A 21220-nucleotide genomic window follows, 5' to 3' on the forward strand; every position below is an offset into this window, starting at 1 on the left:
GCTGCAAGGTACTACACAGAAAGAACAAAAGACACAGCTTCAATTCCACCATGTTGCCTCACCGTACATAGGGTGGGCATTGCACTAAAGGCAACCTAATATAGTAAGAAAATCGTTGCCCAACAGATTGGGGATGTTGTCTCCACCACCAGTTTTAATGAAAAGCTGGAATCATGAATAATTAAATTGTATAATTATTTCATGTAATGCAAAAGATACTAATTTCGGGATGTAGCTTTAACATGGTTAATATTGTAATAATAAATGAAATACACAAAATACATATTTCAAAAGATGCAGAAGAATTTGGGTAGGTAAACTAGAATTTTAGGTCTTTAATGTTCCTTCAATATGTCAGGTAATTACAATACCTTCAAGTGTCGAAGTAGCTCCATGACCTTTCGTCTAACGATGTTACTCCGTCAAAATCTTATTCACACTTCCTCGACAAGTAGGTGTTCGTGGTTTTATTCAAAGGCTGGTTTTACAAAACCCAACCTATTTTCTTCTTCTGTCCATAAAAGGTAACAAAACTTCAAATGTTTTGGAACACCCACAATCACGAAAGTTGTAGAAGGTTTAGGACAAAAACCTCCAAAGATCAGTACCACAAGCATTACTCTCAATCAACCTACAACGAGGTGACATCGTCCAACGTGAACTCACCAATATAGCAGATAACGTAGAAAATAAGTATTTCCACAATAAAATAATGTTTAGGTTTGGGAATATAAATCACTTCACTCAGTAGAAAGAGCATTATCTGGCATGTTAGTCAATATCAGAATATTGACTGTACAAAGTGACTAAACAAAATATAGCTGAGATATGACACCATGTGAAAAGTGAAAAAGTAGCAAGTAAAGGAAAAAAAGCAGGACAAGGAATAAGGTGTAGACAGGTGCAGACATGATTGTTAGTATTTTCTTCATTTCGAAAAAAGTAATGTTACCAAGACTTATGAGTCGGCCGTCGCATAGAAAGGGGATACACACATCTTCTATCAACAGTAAAAAAATAATGCAATCGCTATTTATTTTACGCACTAGATTTTGTGATCAGCCTGGAATAAGGTGTAGACAGGTGCAGACATGATTGTTAGTATTTTCTTCATTCTGAAACAGTAATGTTACCAAGACTTATGAGTCGGCCGTCGCATAGAAAGGGGATACACACATCTTCTATCAACAGTAAAAAAATAATGCAATCGCTATTTATTTTACGCACTAGATTTTGTGATCAGCCTAGGAGAATAGAAGGTAAGATACTGAAAACTTACTGCCCCTCTAATCGCAATTGATGACAACTATCAATGAAACGAAACGATTAAGTAAGAAAAACGAAATAAAATATCCAACATGTTGTAATAATTAAAATTATGAAATGAATTCTATCTATATTACAGAAGAGTTGGATATCCACATTTTTGGGCGGTTTGTTAACTATCATAAAATAATCTCTTGTGAATTACGAATATAATGGTTATAATTGGGAATTACGTGTATTTTCAAAAAAAAAATTAGATATTTATTTCTCTGTCTGTATGGTTTAAAACTAAACAGGTATCTCAAAATGTTCTCAACTAAATGTCCTAAAAAATAATTCACAGTATAAAATATCACTCAGCCACCTACAACACTTGTTTCCGAAGCACATGTTATAGTGTTTCCGAAGTTAATGGAAGTGGTTCTGAATGGTTTCTATTTGGGTGCAGTCAGAGATAAAAGATGTTGTGATCACAAGGTGGGAGATGCCTCTCTTTTCCTTGCTCTATGTTAGTCCTCCTCAATAAATTTCTTTACCATATAGTATGTACTATTGCTCACAGATTCGTACCTAAATTCCGCCTTGACCAAACTATCTGTGCTGTAGTTAAATGTGACTGTACAAACAGAAAAGAAAGGTATAATCGTTTTTAGAATTATTTGTAAGCAAGAATTAGCTTTGTAACAAAGTAAATCCAATCTTTCATTTCAGTTTCATAGGAGTGGTTGGATATACACGTTATAGTTATTCTTCAGGGAAACATCCCTGCATAGCCTTCAAGAAGTCGTGAGCAAGACCCGCGACATATAGGTGAAAGGTAAGGATATTCTGAGCTATGTATAACGATGTAAAATTGTATTTTAATATATAAAGTACAATAGCATGAGTAAAAGAGGGCGGAGAAAGGAAAGTGGTAGTATGTCGCAAACTTAAGAATGACCTAAAAGTGTGAAGACATTTTGTGGTTTGCGACACTCAAATTTTTTGAAAACTATTTTAGGTCCTTATCATTTGCATAACAGGTATATTTTCTTGGAATTATACAGTACTAAATATTGGAGAAACCTAAGGTACTCTATTGTGAGGCCTGCATGCCAGGGACAAGAATTATCAAAATATTAAAAAAAATACTTGTGCTTTCAGATCGACATTATAATGAAACCAGTGAAATACTCAAAGTGGCATTTGGAAATCCGTAATTGAAATATCACATTGACGAATGTCTGCGTACCCTAATGAGTAAACCACAAAATCTACTGTTACAACATAGAAGTTACTTAAAACTAAAATATGGAAATGACAACTCATTCTGTCTATTTACCATTATAAGAAAAATGTTTATATTTAAACGAATTAATTATTATTTTCTTATTCTTACAATTAGTATTAATTTGAATATTATAAGAATATTTTAATATTCTGAATATTGTAAAGAATTAAATATTGAGAAACATATAATACGTTTCTCACTTAGGTATAAGTCTACGAAATATTTCCAGAAGAAAAAGAGCTTTTCCTCAGTATAATAAATGCAACCATTCTACCACCCACGTAACCGCTACATGAAAATAAGGGAAAATGAAACAAAATTTTGTCTGATTTCTATCTCTACGTCTTCAATTTTTTTATATTTTTATTTACGTATTCGTGAAAAAACTTTCGCTATCATCGATAAATGTTCTGGGGAAACAGCACGGAATCGTGGAAGATAGCTTGACTTATAAGATATAATATTAGCTTTTACTGTAAACGTAAATAAGTGATATCAATCTTTCAAATGTAGAAAGGTAACCAAGAAAGTTCCGTCACTTTTCCCCCACCACCTTCGAACACCGATATATCACCTAAGATGTACCTCGAAGATCAAAAATAGTCCCCACCAACATCGACGACCTTCTGCCAAAGTTCTAGAAGACCATGGATTCTATCGCGGAAGAATGTGGTGGGCCATGAAATACAGGAGGAGTCAAATGTATTTTGCACCTCAACCAGGACTTTGAACTGGTGTCCTCTAAGGTGATTTTCCAAGGAATGGAACAGGTGATAATAGAACGGTGCAATGCCAGGGAGTATGGCGAATGCAATTCTGTTTCCATCCAATGCGTAGAATAGTGACATCAGACATCCTAGTCACGCAATTCTTAGCGTTGCTCTATTACTGGGGACCCCTCTGCGATTCAGAAGTGCTGGCTCCAGAGCTTCTAGTTTTCAGTTAACAAGGCTCAATGGCTCACAGTATATCGTTGCATTGATGCTCTGACCAGCTGGTAGCAGTTCCTGATGCACGATCCACGAGAGGTCCACGAAACACATAGGATGACCTTCTTCTTGTTCAGTGCTCGCTTCCGCTGTTTTGAAACCGGTTCATGGGACGGTAAACAATGATGGCAATGCTAAACGTGGATACATAACCCACTTCTCATCACATGTCAACACCCTGTCCAGAAATGGCTCCTTCCTTATACAAGACAGCAAAGAAACATAAGTGTCTGTTTGCGTTCCCCTTCTGTCCCAGAGTCAAATCATGTAAGACCCATCTATCCAAGTCATAGTGTTTCCGAAGTTGATGAAAGTGCTCCTGAATGGTTTCTTCACTCACACTGAACTGTATTCCCAGTTTTTCACATGTCTGATCACTGCTCGCCTCAATTGCTGCCTTCAGATCTTAATTTTATTTATGTCTTACTCTTCCGTCACGTGGTGTGTCTTCGAGTGTTTCGTCTTTGTCCTCAAACTTATTAAACCACCACTCCTCTGTCTGTGTAGTCACGACAGCCTCACCAAATGCCTTGCGTATCATCCGCCCAGCTGCAGCGGCGTTTGAACAGAGTTGGAACTTGTACTGTAAACAAATCCCTTATATCATTCTGTGAAGGTCCCTTGTTCACTCTGTTCACTTACGCAAGTTCACGGTGTATCTGAGCTGCTACAACCAGGTAGTATGTGGATATATCCGCACCAATAACTGACCTTTGCCTTATCTCCATTCGCCTTCAATTCACCTTCTGAGGATCAATGGAACACAGACCGCCACAAAAAGTGACAGGACTTTCTTGGTTACCTTTATACGGTAAGATAATTATTTGGGAATAGCATAAATGAAAGTTTACGTGTTCTTACTCACCACTTAAGTTTCTTTATTAAAAAAAACTCTAGATGAGAAATCGATCTTCTTAAAAATATGATCTCACTGGTCAAACAAGACTCGCAATGGTGTGACTTTCTAGACGTTTCTTATTAATACTATCCAAAATGAAACACGTATGTGCAGCGTTATTGTGGTTCTTGTCCTGCTGTACACTGTTTAACATCTGTTATATCCATTAAATTTGAATGCCACGAATTGTAATTTTCAAGAACATGTTTTTCCCTGAGATCCACAATTTTTTGATGAGAGAAAGTAACATCACAGTTGGTTTATAACTGCCGAATATTTTTTAACTTAATTGTCATAGATTTAAACATTACTCTCTTAAAAATTTACAGTAATTAACAAAAACCTTAAAAGCTTGATAGTATTGCAAAATTTAAGAATCAGATATATTTAATATATTTTTTGTCAGAAACAGAAATGATGCTAACAGAATGTAGATTCATTACGAACTGATTTTAGACTTCCACGCATTAATGTTAGAAATCTTATAGAACAACTTTGCACTTCCTGTCTGTCTATTGACAAGTACCAGAACAAAAGCAGTACGAAAAATCGAGACGCGGTTTTCACAACCGACTCAGTGTCCCAGAAAGAGGCTCCATATCTTCGTTAGCCCTTTACCTAAACAGGAAGTGGTTCAACTTAGTCATTTTCCTGTTTCAACATGTATCGCTGTGGAACGAAAATGGCAACTATGGTACACAGCGTTTCACTGGTGAAGCGCTTAGCTCTTGTGCGCGAGATACCTTGTTAAATTCAGATCAAGTAAGTTTGTGGAGGACAACATCGATTTCCGGATATTACCTTTTCCTCCCACAATTTCACTCCACAAGCTGTCCCGTCATCATTCCCATGCTTTCATAATGAGCCTTGCTTAGCGTAAAGGACATTACAGTGGGATGACAGACTGATAAATTTCATTTCATTACTTCAGAAAAGAACTGCTTAGTTATTGCAATGGCCAGGGTTTTATTTCGGCTGTAGCAACCAAAGCCTACACTGGAAATATTCTGGTAGGTGGAGGCAAGGTACCTAGGGGTAAATAAATAAAACATTGTGAACTTCTCTCATTTATCCTGTTAATACTGACTTTGGAGTCGCCGATCAACTAAAGCAAGATTAGTGATACTGTGACAAAATTACTACGTACAGCAAAATGGTGAGATAGATCGACAAGTGGTATGTCACATGAACTTGTTCTGTCTTCTCCCTTAACTCTCCATCGAAATACGTGACTAAAATCAATATATTTATCAGTTTGCACCCACATATAAATAGAAACAAAAGTTAATAAGGGCAAATGGCTTTTTGGGATCGTTTTAGCTCTTGAAGAAACCATGCTTTAAACATGTAATATAATTTACAAAAATCGGAACTTGTAAATATTTACTAGCATTTATGTTTTCAATATTGATTTACATAGAATAAAAATAGTCGAGCATTTCGATTGTAATTCATTTAACATCCCTAGAACAGGTTCTATCTTCTCCACAAATTGTCTAGCATGGTAAGAACAACCGTTTGTGGTTTGATGGATAGGGTGAACTGTGGTGGTCATATAACAATAACAGTAGAGTGGCGTCACCTGACCCCCGGTAGCTGAAAAATCGCCTTTTTTTCCAGGATCTCCTGAGATCAAGGACTCAATTTTCCAGTGTCTCACGATACGCTATGACCCACGTACCGTCCGCCCATGGTCATTTACGACCTCCATTTTAGGGGTGTATTTGTTCCCATTTATGAGCACTTTTAGGGGGTGTTTTCTTTCTCTTTTATGAGCACGTTTTAGGGGTGGACTCGTTCCCTTTTATGATCACTTTTTCCACCCCTATTTGAACATCGCATATATTACATAAGACTATGTAACATAGCAGAGCTAATACAAGAGTATGGCGAATTTTCCAACCCCTTTTTAAACATAGCAGAAATTACATAAGACTACGAACACATAGAAGAGTAGATAACACATAAGACTACGTAACATAGCAAGGGTGTATTCGTTCTCTTTTATGATCACTTTTTCAACCCCTATTTGAACATTTTAACATAGCAGAGAATACATGAGAATACATAAGACTATGAACACATAGCATAGCAGATAATACATAAGATTTGTTCCCATTTATGATCACTTTTTCAAACCCTATTTTAACATAGCAGAGAATACATAAGATTCATTCCCTTTTATGAGCATTTTTAGGGGTGTATTCGTTCTCTTTTATGACCACTTTTTGAACCCCATAGCAGAGGCTACGAACACATAAGACTACGTAAAATAGCAGGGATGTATTCGTTTCCAACCCATATTTGAACATAGCAAATAATACATAATTCACATAGCAAATAATACATGCAAAGAATATCTATGTAACATAGCAAAGGGGGTGTATTCGTTTCAACCCTATTTAGACATAGCAGAAATTACACAGAGACTGCGAACACACAACTATGTAACACAGCAAGGAATACTAACACAATAATGAGGGTGTACTCGTTAACTTAGCACATAGCAGAGATGTATTCGTTTAGGGGTGTACTTGTTCTCTTTTATGAGCTTATTTTCCAACCCCTATTTTAAGACAATGAATACCTATGTAACATAGCAAAGCGGGTGTACATAAAACTACGAAAACACATAGTTGGGCTGTATTCATTCCGCCCCTATTTAAACATAGCAGAACTAGTAAAAGAGTATGGCTTATTTTCCAACCCCTTTTTAACATAGCAGAAAATACATAAGACTACGAACACATAGCAGAGCAGAGACACGCATGCGCACAAATATTTACATTTCCGATTCGATACTCCATTTGAACCGATTTGGATGAAACTCGGCACATACGGGTTTTCGGATATACTGATTACGAATATCATATTTATTTTTACCTGGGTCTTATAGTTTATGTGGGATACGCCCTTTCTATGACAATTTTAACCGATTTGGATGAAGCTCTGTATATAGGGGTTTTGGGAATGCTGATTACGAATATTATATTTATTTTTACCTGGGGTCTTTTAGTTTATGTGGGATACGCCCTTTCTATGACAATTTTAACGGATTTGGATGAAACTCGGTATATGGGAGTCTTCAGACATGCTGATTATGAATATCATATTTATTTCTATCTGGGTTTTATAGTTTATGTGAGATACGCTCTTTGTATGACAATTTTAACCAATTTGAATGAAACTCGTCATATTTGGGTTTTCAAACATGCTGATTACTAACATCATATTTATTTATACCTGGGTCTAATAGTTTAGGTGAGATGCGCCCTTAGTATGACAAGTTTAACCAATTTGAATGAAACTCAGCCTATGCGGTTTCTCAAACATGCTGATTACGAATATCATATTTATTTTTACCTGCGTCTTATAGTTTATGTGGGATACGTATGTGTATGACAATTTTAACCAATTTGGACGAAACTCGGTATATGGGAGTTTTCGGACACGCTGATTATGAATATCATATTTATTTCTACATGGGTCTTATAGCTTATGTGGGATAAGCCCTTTGTATGACAATTTTAACCAATTTGAATAAAACTCGGCATATGTGGGATTTCGAACATGCTGATTGCGAATATCATAATTATTTTTACCTGGTCTTATAGTTTATGTGGAATGCGCCCTTTGTATGACACTGAAAAACTCAATCACTCGTAAACGAAGCAACATATTGAGGTATTGTTTCCACACACCAGCAACTACATGCTCCAAAAATACTGACCAGCGAGGTCAAAGATCAAACTTGAAAACGGAGCCACATATTGAGGTGTTGTTTCCGCATTTAGTAATTCGTCATCAACTACCACATGACCCAAAAAAATTGACCATCGAAGTCAAAGGTCAGAACTCGAAAACGGAGTAACATATTGAGGTGCTGTTTCCAAATCTAGTAATAGATCATCAACTAGTACATGTTAAAAAACTACTGACCATCGAGATCAAAGGTCAAAATCGGACATGGAGCCACATATTGAGGCGGTGTTTCCACATTTAGTAATTGGTCATCAACTACTACATGTTTCAAAAATAATGGTCATGGAGGTCAAAAGTCAAACTCGTAAACAAAACCACATATTGAGATGACGTTTCCTCATTGAGTAATTGGTCATCAACTACAACAAGTTCCAAAAATAATGACCATCGAGGTCAAAGGTCAAACTCGTAAACGAAGTCACATATTGAGATGACGTTTCCTCATTTAGTAAATTTGTGTGATCTATTCAATTTTGTACCAAGCAGAAAAAGGGAAGAAGGAATAAATTTGAGTGGCTTATTTACTTTTGTATTAATGAGAAAGAAATCAAAGATACACAATTTTAACTAGCGCAGAATTTCTGTACCTTTATAGGCTATTCAAAGAAACGCAAAAATTAATCTGGATGGAGTATTTATTTTTCGACTAACAAGAAAAAAAGCAGAAATATGCCATATTAACTAAGTCAGAATTTTATATCATCTTGTACTATTTAAGCAAACGAAGGGATAAATTTAAGTGGTGTATTCCATTTTGTACCAAGGAGAGATGCCCTTTTAGCTAGCTCAGAATTTATAAAAAAGTGAAGAAATTCAATTTTAACTATTTAAATAAACGAAGGAATGTATTCGAGTGGTCTATTTAATTTTATACCAATGAGAAATGCCTTTTTATCTATCTCAGAATTTCTAGTGCATGTTGTATTATTTAAACAAACGAAGGGCTAAATTTGAGAAAGCGAACATGGGCCATTTTAACTAACTCAGAATTTTATATCATTTTGTAATACTCAAATAAATGAAGAAACAAATTTGGATGGAGTATTTAGCTTTGTATGAACCAGAAAAAAAATTAAGAAAAAGATCCATTTTAACTAGTTCAATATTTCTGTACAATTTTGTACTACCCAAATAAAAAAAAGAATAAATTTGGATAATCTATTTTATTTTTGTACCAATCAGAAGAAAAGCAAAGAAGGGTCATTTTAACTAGATTAGCATTTTATACTTTTTTGTACCATTAAGGAAACTGAGTAAGTTTTTGTACTGATTCGAAGAAAAGCAAAGGAGAACCACTTTAAGTAGCTCAGCTTTTTTCATATTTAATGTTGCCATGACTATAACGAAAGGAATAAATAAATATGGGAGTTCTATTTCATTTTGTACCAACGAGACCCATTTATGCCAGGCCTAGATTTTTATGCCTTTTTTGTAATATTTCAACCAAACAGAAAAAGCTACACAAATAAACAAGGCGAATAAATTTGTAATAACCACAAAAAGCGAAGAAAGTCCATTTTAACTGGCTCAGCTTGATATACCATTGGAGTGTCCTGTTTTCTTTTGCACAGACGAGAAATCTCATTTCCAGGCCATATTTTACTATTTAAACCAACGAAGAACTAAATTTGAGAAAGCGAACATGGACTCACAATTTTATACCATTTTGTTATACTCAAATGAACGAAGTAATATATTTGGATGTATTATTTAGTTTTGTACCAAACAAGTAAACAAAGGTATAAATTTGTACTGACCAGAAAGGCGAAGAAGGATTAGTATTCTATATTTTTGTGCCATTTTTGGGGTGTCCTATTTCCTTCTGTACCAACGAGAAAAAAGCCAAGAAAGATCATTTTAACTGGCTTAGAATTTATACCTTTTCGTAAAATTTGTACTAAACCGAAAAAAGCAAAGAAATACCATTTAACTAACTAATATTGTTTGTGCTAACCAAAAAAGCGAAAGAAGACCATTTTAACTAGCTCAGAATTTCTTGACCACGTTGTACTATTTAAATAAACAAAAGAATAAATTTGTACTAAGCAGGCTCAAAATTTTATATCATTTTGTAATACTCAAATGGACGAAGGAATAAATTTGTGTAACCTATTCACTTTTGTAGCAAGCAGAAAAAGGAAACAACTTACATTTTTTACTAATCAAATAAGCAAAGGAAAAAATTTGGATGGCCTATTTAGTTTTGTCCATTGTAACTAACTCAAACAAACGAAAGAATAAATTTGAGTGGCTTAAGCAAAGAAGGTCAATTTTTACCTTTTTGTGCTATTAAAATAAACGAAGGGTTAAATTTGAGTGACCTGTTCAATTTTGTTCCAAGTAGAAAAAATTGAAGAATGAATAAATTTTGTTTGCTTCTTTACTTTTGTATTACCAATTAAAAAAGCAGAGGTCTATTTTTAAATACTTCAGTACTATTTTGTACATTTTGTACATTTTGTACTATTCAAATTCTACTTTCTGTACCAACCAGAGAAAAACAAAGAAAGACCATATTCTGCTACTCAAACAAACGAAGGAATAAGCTCAGAATTTCTATACCTTTTTGTGCTATTCAAATAACGAAGAAGGATAATTTTATATTCTTTCGTATTAATCAAATACACGAAGGAATAAACTTGTGTGCCACATTTAGTTTTGTACGAACCACAAAAAGAGAGAAGAAGGCCCATTTTAACAAACTCGGTATTTTTGTACTACTCTAATAAATTAGGGTGGTCTATTTCATTTTTGAAACAATCAGAAGAAAATTAAAGATGATACATTTTAAGTAGTTCATAATTAAAATAAACGAGTGGCTCATTTAGTTGTGGTGCTACATTTTGTATATTTTTAAGTCATCCAGATCAGTTTATTTATTTCTTTTAAAGAAAACAATACATTACTCTCACTGACAATTCAGTTGCCAGAGTCCATTGTTTGTAATCTATATAATTCTTAATATTACAATACTACAAATTGATCCATTTATAAAAATATATAGTTAACAGTTCAATTCTCTGTAACCCTTTGTAATTTCTCAACTTACATAGAGTATTTATCCATAATATGTTCTTCTATCATACACAATCAAATGCATATGCTACTGTGTGTCAGTGTTCAATTATAGAATTAAATAAATTTTTATTTTTCTCTAAAATATTTCGACTATTTCTTTGATATAACAATCACACTCTGTAATGTATTCATATACCAGATTATTTTTTCCCCAAAGTATAAGTGTTCCTAATATTACAACCTTTAAAATGCTTCTTTTAAATAAACTTTATAGATTTTCTCTCTCATTTCACGTTTTATTGAGATTGTTCACACCTTTTGTAATAATTCGTAATCATACTGAAGCAAACAGCTGTGATCTTTTTCATCATCATTATATTCAGAACATGCTTCTCATAATAATACTGAATTTGGTGTGTACTCATTAAATAATTGTATAAGACATGTATCACTAATACTTTCACTAGTACACTCGCACTCACTAGCTTCCACTTCAGAACAGTTAATATTTGAAACACTGTCATCATCACTTTCCGGGAGTATTTCATCATTATATCTATTATAGCGTCTAAAATAATACACTTCTATTTCTTGTGATGGATATATGATTCTCACTTTATCACGTAATTCATCTGGCAAATCGGGGTCAGATGGGTGAATTAACAGTATAGGTTTTTCGTTTTCCCGCTAAATTTCTTTTTCTCTAGGTGAAACATTAATAATCTCCATGCTAGTCATTTTTTCTGCTCTTCAGCAAAAACAAATCAAATAAATAGTTCTTCGTGTGTGATACATCTATTTATATACCTACAATAAAAAATTCTCTGCATTCTCCGTCTTATATTACAATCAAATAATATTTTATTGTCCTCTGTTTAATAATATGTTTCAAGGCAATACAAAATAAATATTTTCCAACAAACAATTCGTTAATATAACATCATGATGTATGTTCTATTATTTTCCAAATATACTCCATAAACTTATATTCCATTATAATAAAATACATAAATGCAAATATATATATATATTGTCTTTTTGGACTTAATAAGTTTCATATAATTTACCTTAGACGAGGAAAGAAAGTTTTAAAAAATAATTCTATTAAGAAAATATAATTGAATCGTTGAGCAATAGGCAGTACCTTAGGACCCTCACTATACTATCAATACAGATGTTAGGTAACGCATTCGTAACGTTGCTTAAATATTTGCAGCAATATTTATAGATGGTGTGCAACATGGAATTTTCAAAACTTTTCTTTTTCTTGATGAGGTGATTCTTACTTTGATATGATCTCTTCTTTGTCTAGTTTTCCTTCTGCTGTGATCCAAAATGGTCAAGTATGCTGTTTCTTCTTTTTTATTATTGCCATGATTCGTCGTCATTCATCAGTTTTCTTTATAACGCTAATTGCTATGGAGTCTGTTCTACACAATTAAGTTAAAATTGAATTATGACGCAACTCTGGTTTGTTAAATCTCACGTTCAAATATTTAGTTAGTGACCGGGAAACTTTAGACTTTAGTGTTGCCGTTAGTATTTTGTCAACCTAATTCGCTAAACACACGTCAATGCCCATACAACTATGAGCCTTACTTAGTGATGGGAGATGCAATTTAAATTGTTCTCTCGATGACCTAAAAATATATTAAATTTAGCACCAAAAAATGAACCAGTCGTTTATTTTAATCCGTCACAAAGATATAAAATTCTGAACTCCTTAAAATGTATCATCTTTACTTTTCTTCTGATTGTTACAAAATTGAAATAGACCACCCAAATTTATAAGAGTAGTACAAAAATACAGAGCTTGTTATAATGGGCATTTTTCCCTTTTTTCGAGATTCGTACAAAACTAAATGTGGCACACAAATTTTTTTCCTTCGTGTATTTGATTAATACGAAAGAATATAAAATTATCCATCTTCGTTCCTTCATTTATTTGAATAGCACAAAAAGGTATGGAAATTCTGAGCTTATTCCTTCGTTTGTTTGAGTAGCAGAATATGGTTTTTCTTTGTTTTTCTCTGGTTCGTACAGAAAGTAGAATTTGAGTAGTGGAAAATATACATAAATACTGAAGTATTGAAAATAGACTTTCTCCGCTTTTTTAATTGCTAATACAAAAGTAAAGAAGCAAACAAAATTTATTCATTCTTCAATTTTCTCTACTTGGTACAAAATTGAACAGGTCACTCAAATTTAACCCTTCGATTATTTTAATAGCACAAAACGGCAAATATTGACCTTCTTTGCTTAAGCCACTCAAATTTATTCTTTCGTTTGTTTGAGTTAGTTACAATGGACAAAACTAAATAGGCCATCCAAATTTATTCCTTCGCTTATTTGATTAGTACAAAATGTTAGTTGTTTCCATTTTCTGCTTGCTACAAAAGTGAATAGGTCACACAAATTTATTCCTTCGTCCATTTGAGTATTACAAAATGATATAAAATTTTGAGTCTGGTTAGTACAAATTTATTCCTTTGTTTGTTTAAATAGTGCAACATGGTCAAGAAATTCTGAGCTAGTTAAAATGGTCTTCTTTCGCTTTTTTGGTTAGCACTAAAATTATTAATTAGTTAAATGGTATTTCTTTGCTTTTTTCGGTTTGGTACAAATTTTACGAAAAGGTATACATTCTAAGCCAGTTAAAATGATCTTTCTTGGATTTTTTCTCTTTGGTACAGAAGGAAATAGGACACCCCAATAAATGACACAAAAATATAGAATGCTAATCCTTCTTCGCCTTTCCGGTCAGTACAAATTTATACCTTTGTTTACTTGTTTGGTACAAAACTAAATAATACATCCAAATATATTTCTTCGTTTATTTGAGTATAACAAAATGATATAAAATTGTGAGTTCATGTTCGCTTTCTCAAATTTAGCCCTTCGTTTGTTTAAGTAGTAAAACATGGCCTGAAAATGAGATTTCTCGTTGGTACAAAAGAAAACAGGACACTCCAATGGTATATCAAGCTGAGCCAGTTAAAATGGTGTTTCTTCGCTTTTTGTGGTTATTACAAAATTATTCCTTTGTTTATTTGTTTAGCTTTTTCTCTTTGGTACAAATATTACAATAAAAGCATATAAATCTAGGCCTGATATAAATGGTTCTCGTTGGTACAAAAGGGAATAAGAAACCCATATTTATTTATTCCTTTCCTTATAGACATGGTAACATTAGGTATGAAAAAGCTGAGCTACTTAAAATGGTTCTTCTTTGCTTTTCTTCTAATGAGTACGAAAACTTAGACTCAGTTTTCTTAATGGTACAAAAAAGTATAAAATTCTAATCTAGTTAAAATGACCCTTCTTTGCTTTTCTTCTGATTGGTACAAAAATAGAATAGACCACTGAAATTTGTTCCTTCTATTATTTGAATAGCACAAAAAGGTATAAAATGCCGAGCTAGTTCAAATGACCATTTTTTTATTTTCTTCTGATTGTTACAAATAAAAATAGATTACCCAATTTTTTTCTTTCGTTTAATTGTTTAGTACAAAATTGTACAGAAATATTGAACTAGTTAAAATGGATCTTGTTCTTAATTTTTTCTGGTTCGTACAAAGCTAAATACTCCATCCAAATTAATCTCTTCATTTATTCGAGTATTACAAAATGATATAAAATTCTGAGTTAGTTCAAATGGCCCATGTTCGCTTTCTCAAATTTATCCCTTCGTTTGTTTAAATAATACAACATGCACTAGAAATTCTGAGATAGATAAAAAGGCATTTCTCATAGGTATAAAATTAAATAGACCACTCGAATATATTCCTTCGTTTATTTAAATAGTTACAATGGACCTTCTTCGCTTTTTTTATAAATTCTGAGCTAGTTTAAAGGGCATTTCTCCTTGGTACAAAATGGAATAGATCACTTAAATTTATCCCTTCTTTTTTTAAATAGTACAAGATGATATAAAATTCTCACTTAGTTAATATGGCATATCTTTGCTTTCTTTCTTCTTAGTCGAAAAATAAACACCCCATCCAGATTAATTTTTGCGTTTCTTTGAATAGCCCAAAAAGGTACAGAAATTCTGCGCTAATTAAAATTGTGTATCTTTGATTTCTTTCTCATTAATACAAAAGTAAATAAGCCACTCAAATTTATTCTTTCTTCCCTTTTTCTGCTTGGTACAAAATTGAATAGATCACACAAATTTAGTAAATGAGGAAACGTCATCTCAACATGTGGCTTCGTTTACGAGTTTGACCTTTGACCTCAATGGTCGTTATTTTTGGAACTGGTTGTAGTTGATGACCAATTACTAAAGAGGAAACGAAATCTCAATATGTGGCTTCGTATCCGATTTTGACCTTTGACCTCGATGGACAGTACTTTTTAACATGTACTAGTTGATGACCTATTACTAGATTTGGAAACAGCACTTCAATTCGTTGCTCCGTTTAAGAGTTGTTCGGGTTTAAATATTTGACCTTTTATCTCGATGGTCAGTGCTCTTTTAACATGTACGAGTTGGTGACTTATTACTAGATTTGGAAACAGCACTTCAATACGTTGCTCCGTTTAAGAGTTGTTCGGGTTTAAATATTTGACCTTTGACCTCGATGGTCATTATTTTTGGAACTTTTAGTAGCTGATAACCAATTACTAAATGAGGAAACGTCATCTCAATATGTGGTTTCGTTTACGAGTTTGACCTTTGACCTCGATGGTCGGTATTTTTTATGATGTGGTAGTTGATGACCAATTACTAAATGTGGAAACAACACCTCAATATGTGGCTCCGTTTTCGAGTTTGACCTTTGACCTCGATGGTCAGTGTGTTTGGAACATGTAGTTGCTGGTGTGTGGAAACACCACATCAACATGTTGCTTCGTTTACGAGTGATGGTGTTTTAAGTGTCATACAAAGGACGTATTCCACATATACAATAAGACCCAGGTAGAAATAAATATAATATTCGTAATCAGCAGATCCGAAAACCCCTATATACCGAGTTTCATCAAAATCGGTTAAAATTGTCATAGAAAGGGCGTATCCCACCTAAACTATAAGACCCAGGTAGAAATAAATATAATATTCGTAATCAGCATGTCCGTAAACTCTCATATACCGAGTTTCATCCAAATTGGTTAAAATTGTCATACAAAGGGAGTATCCCACATAAACTATAAGACCCGGGTAGAAATAAATATCATATTCGTAATCAGCTTGCCCGAAAACCCCCATATACCGAGTTTCATCCAAATCGGTTAAAATTGTCATAGAAAGGGCGTATCCCGCTTAAACTATAAGACCCAGGTAAAAATAAATATGATATTCGTAATCAGCATGTCCGGAAACCCCTATATACCGAGTTTCATCCAAATCGTTTCAAGAGGCGTATCAAAGCGGAAATATAAATATTTCTGCGCATGCGTGTCTCTGCTCTGCTATGCGTTCGTTGTCTTATGGTAATTTCTGCTATGTTAAAAAAGGGGTTGGAAAATAAACCATACTCTTTTACTAGTTCTGCTATGTTTAAATAGGGGTGGAATGAATACAGCCCTACTATGTGTACTTCCTAGTCTTAAGTACACCCCCTTTGCTATGTTACATAGGTATTCATTGTATTAAAATAGGGGTTGGAAAATAAGCTCATAAAAAAGAACGAGTACAGCGCTAAACGAATACATCTCTGCTATGTTACGTAGTCTTATGTATTGTCTGCCATGTTCAAATAGGGGTGGAACGAATACAGTCCTGCTATGTGCTAAGTTAACGGGTACACCCTCATTATAACTTAGTAGTCTTTGCTATGTTGCATAGTTGTGTGTTCGTAGTCTCTGTGTAATTTCTGCTATGTCTAAATAGGGGTGGAACGAATATATCCCGTTTGTTATGTTACATAGGTATTCATTGTTTGCTAAAATAGGAGTTGGGAAGGGAATGAATCTTGTGTATTATCTGCTATGTTCAAATAGGGGTTGTAGACGAATACATCCCTGCTATGTTACGTAGTCTTATGTGTTCGTATGAAAAAGTGGTCATAAAAGAGGAGGAATACACCCCTGAAAAATGCTCGTAATAGGGAATGAATGTTATGTATTCTCTATTATGTTAAAATAGGGGTTGAAAAAGTGATCATAAATGGGAACGAATCTTATGTATTATCTGCTATGCTATGTGTTGATAGTCTAATGTATTCTCTGCTATGTTAAAATGTTCAAATAGGGGTTGAAAAAGTGATCATAAAAGAGAACGAATACACCCTTGCTTGCTATTACTTTGTCTTATGTGTTATCTGCTCTTCTATGTGTTCGTAGTCTTATGTAATTTCTGCTATGTTAAAATAGGAGTTGGAAAATAATTCATAATATTAAAGTAGCTCTGCTGTGTTATATAGTCTTATGTAATATTTGCTATGTTCAAATAGGGGTGGAAAAAGTGATCATAAAAGGGAACGAGTCTACCCCTAAAGAGTTCTCATAAAGGAGAATAAATACACCCCCTAAAAGTGCTCATAAAGGGAAAAAATCACCCCTAAAATTTAGGTCGTAAAAGACCATGGGTGGACGGTACTTGGGTCATAGCGTATCGTGAGACACTGGAAAATTGAGTCCTTGATCTCAGGAGATCTGTGAAAAAATTCGATTTTTCGGCTACCGGGGGTCAGGTGACGCCACTCTACTAATAACTATAATAATAATTACAAGCATGTTATTAATCGACTGAATAAAGGATACCAACGTCTGAATAAAGGATACCAAAACCGAAAATGATAAAAATGAACTGCCTAGTTGATTTCATCTCTCCCTACCCCTCTGCTGCATCCGGAAGTTGTAAATCTGCTTCAACACTGAATTCAGTTGCGGTTTCATTACTGTGAAATGAAACCCACTTCCTCTGAAAATCTAAAACCCTCTCTTTTTATATCTGGCCGAACTAGTTACAACTTTGCTTACGTACTTTTTAGGCTTCTCTGTGTGACACCTCCCGGAGTATGTGGTACTAGTCTTTACCATTGATTTTATTCTTGTAAATCAAACTTATTCTGTAATATTTCTGGAAAATATCTTCATTGTTTTGTTTTACTTTCATAGAATGGTTCCATATGCAAAAATATTTTTCAAGCACACGTCATTGCATGGTCTTCCAGAAATTTTGAGCAAGGGCCGTAATACAGGTGAAAGGTAAGATAATATTTCGTTATTATATATATATATATATATATATATATATATATATATATATATATATATATATATATATATATATATATATATTGAATTAACCTAACGTCAAAAAAGTGCGAGCAGTATGTAATGGGTCTTAAACGGAGACACAAATGTAAGTTATTTCGTTTACTTATAAACATATCATTTAAAATATAACGCCCCATGGTTATGCACTGACAAGGGAACATCTTATATTGATAGTAGCATTGCCAATCAAACAAGGTGCAATCAATAGAGGAGTGAAGAAAAATGTGAAATCCAGAGTTTTACGGACCGACACACAAAAACACAGGAGATACAGAGGAAAGAAGGATCTAGAATCATGTATAGCAATGCAAAAGATACACTGACACAGAAAGAAATTCGAGTGATTAAAGTAATCAAAATTGTATTTACTCAACAGTATAGTAAGCAAACATTGTACCCACAGATATGCTCAATAGCATCATATGTAATGCAGTGTTACCAACTGAGCACAAAATGAGGATTTGTTATATGGGGCGGAACACAAATTATAGCATGTAGAGAATCTAATTATGATTAGAACCAACCTGTGAAATCCTGATGTACCGTGTTGCCAACATTTGAAGATATGTCTATATGAATTCCTACATGAATTTCGGATGTAGAAGTGTACATATATTATGAACACACTGCGAAGCGGTTTATCAACAACAACACTAAAAAATTGACTACCAATAATGTGTGAGGTGATACAATATTACGTACATCAGAAACGTTAGCCTGCTAATCAATTGTCAATCCAAGAGCATGCATCATTTCAGTTTTGTGTGTTGTGTTTGATACTATTCTGATTTTCCACTTGGGCAAACCTGCTTCGACATTGTATTTCGTTCCTTATTTTCGTGCTCCAGTGATTCTATTATTGTTTGTGGTCTCATATTTTTGTTTTAACTACTTGGAATTGTGTGCAGTATGTTCTCTTCTACTTCCGAAATTCATATAGGAATTCATATAGGCCTATCTTCAAACGTTGGCAACACTGTACATTACGACTTCACAGGTATGGTTCTAATCATAATTAGATTTTCTAGATGTTATAATTTGTGTTACGTGCCATTTAACAAAACTTCAATTTGTGCTCATTTGGCAGCACTGCATTACATATGATATTATTGAGCATGTCTGTGGGTACATTGATTGTTTGTTATACTGTTGTGTAAATATCATTTTGATTACTTTAATCATTTTGAAGTTCTTTCTGTACCAGTGTATATTTTGCATTGCTATCTTCACATGATTCTAGATTCTTCTTACTTCTATATCTCATGTATTTCTGCGTGTCGGCCCTTAAATCTTTGCATTCTCACTTTAATTCACTTCTCTATCAATTGCACATTGTTTCATTTGGCAACGCTTCTATCAATATAACATGTTCCCTTGTGAGACTAAGAGAGATGGCGATAATTAAGTGGACGATAATAGTGAGATGAAGGAAACGGGATGTAATGAGACAACCCGAAAAACCATCACATACGATCACCACCAATTTCACTTGGCGAAAGCTGAGATCGTACCAGGAACACTATCTATTAGAAGTACACCAAATACATTACCGAGCCACCGCAACTCGGGAGAAAAATAAACCGTAAAAAAGAGTAGTTCGAAAGTCCCGTTACCCACCTAAGCTTTTTATCTGTGTCTAGGCGCTGTGAAAAATGTTTAAAGGGAATGAACTCTCAACTGGTGTAAGCCAATGTATTGAATTAGTATTGCAGTTTGATATTCGTGTAAATTGATAATGATACGATGATGTAATATTACCAGCAACAGAGGATCTTACATGATGCCGAATCATCCTATGCTTTGGGAATAACAGAAGTCGGGAATACGTGTACGTGTTGTGCTGTAAATATAACTTGTGTGATAAAATAAGCACTTCTTATATTTACTATTTCTAAACTACTTTGAAACTGAATGCAATGTACTCGATAACTGAATTTTTGAATCATCATTTTGAATAGCTACATATTGAAAGTTATACCTGTCATTGTAGTTTTAAATTCTGAACTATTATTATTATTATTATTATTATTATTATTATTATTATTATTATTATTATGTTGTTGTTGTTGTTGTAGTTGTTGTTGTTGTGGTATATCTACATTCAGAATAACCAAATTCATAAAATGTTAATTGCAGAGTATTCTGGACCGTCTGTTTCCTTTCGAGCATTGCAGCCACTTTGGTAATCATATTGCGGACGTGGTCAAAATATCAAGATAATCCTACGGTTCTAACCATTGACAGAAACAGGGAAGAATGGACATTTAGATTTGCTTCCGTTACCATGTGCAGTGACCCATTATTCAAAAGCCGATTGGTGAAGAAATTTGTGAAGCAGTAAGTATTTGAAATCTATACTACAAGTATCATATACCATAACCTGAGTTACGTTACGCCTGGTGTGCAAACGTTGTATAAATGCTCATTTTTTACTCTAAATTCGTGTGAATGATAATACTGTACAAATGGAAGCACAAAACCTGCTATCTTTTCCTCCTGATTAGCGCTCCTAATCACGTTAAACCTAGGTATTTTCACTGATCAGTAATAGATAACTTAGCATTTTAAAATGTGCTTTTTGTATGTTCTTTTTGTATTTATTACCTATTAAAATTTTATATATAAATCATGGGGGAAACGTGTGTCAAAGGACAGAGCGACGTTCTTTCACACACTATACAAGAGTGAAATGACGTTTGACTTTAGAATTTATAATTGAGAAGGTAACAAGACAACAAGAAAATAAAATGATTCTATATGTGTTGCCACGTATAAGAGTTTTTCTCAAAGTGT

Source organism: Thermobia domestica, chromosome 5, assembly GCF_964235325.1.
Source record: "Thermobia domestica chromosome 5, izTheDome1.hap1.1, whole genome shotgun sequence".
NCBI classification, from domain to species: Eukaryota; Metazoa; Arthropoda; class Insecta; order Zygentoma; family Lepismatidae; genus Thermobia; species Thermobia domestica.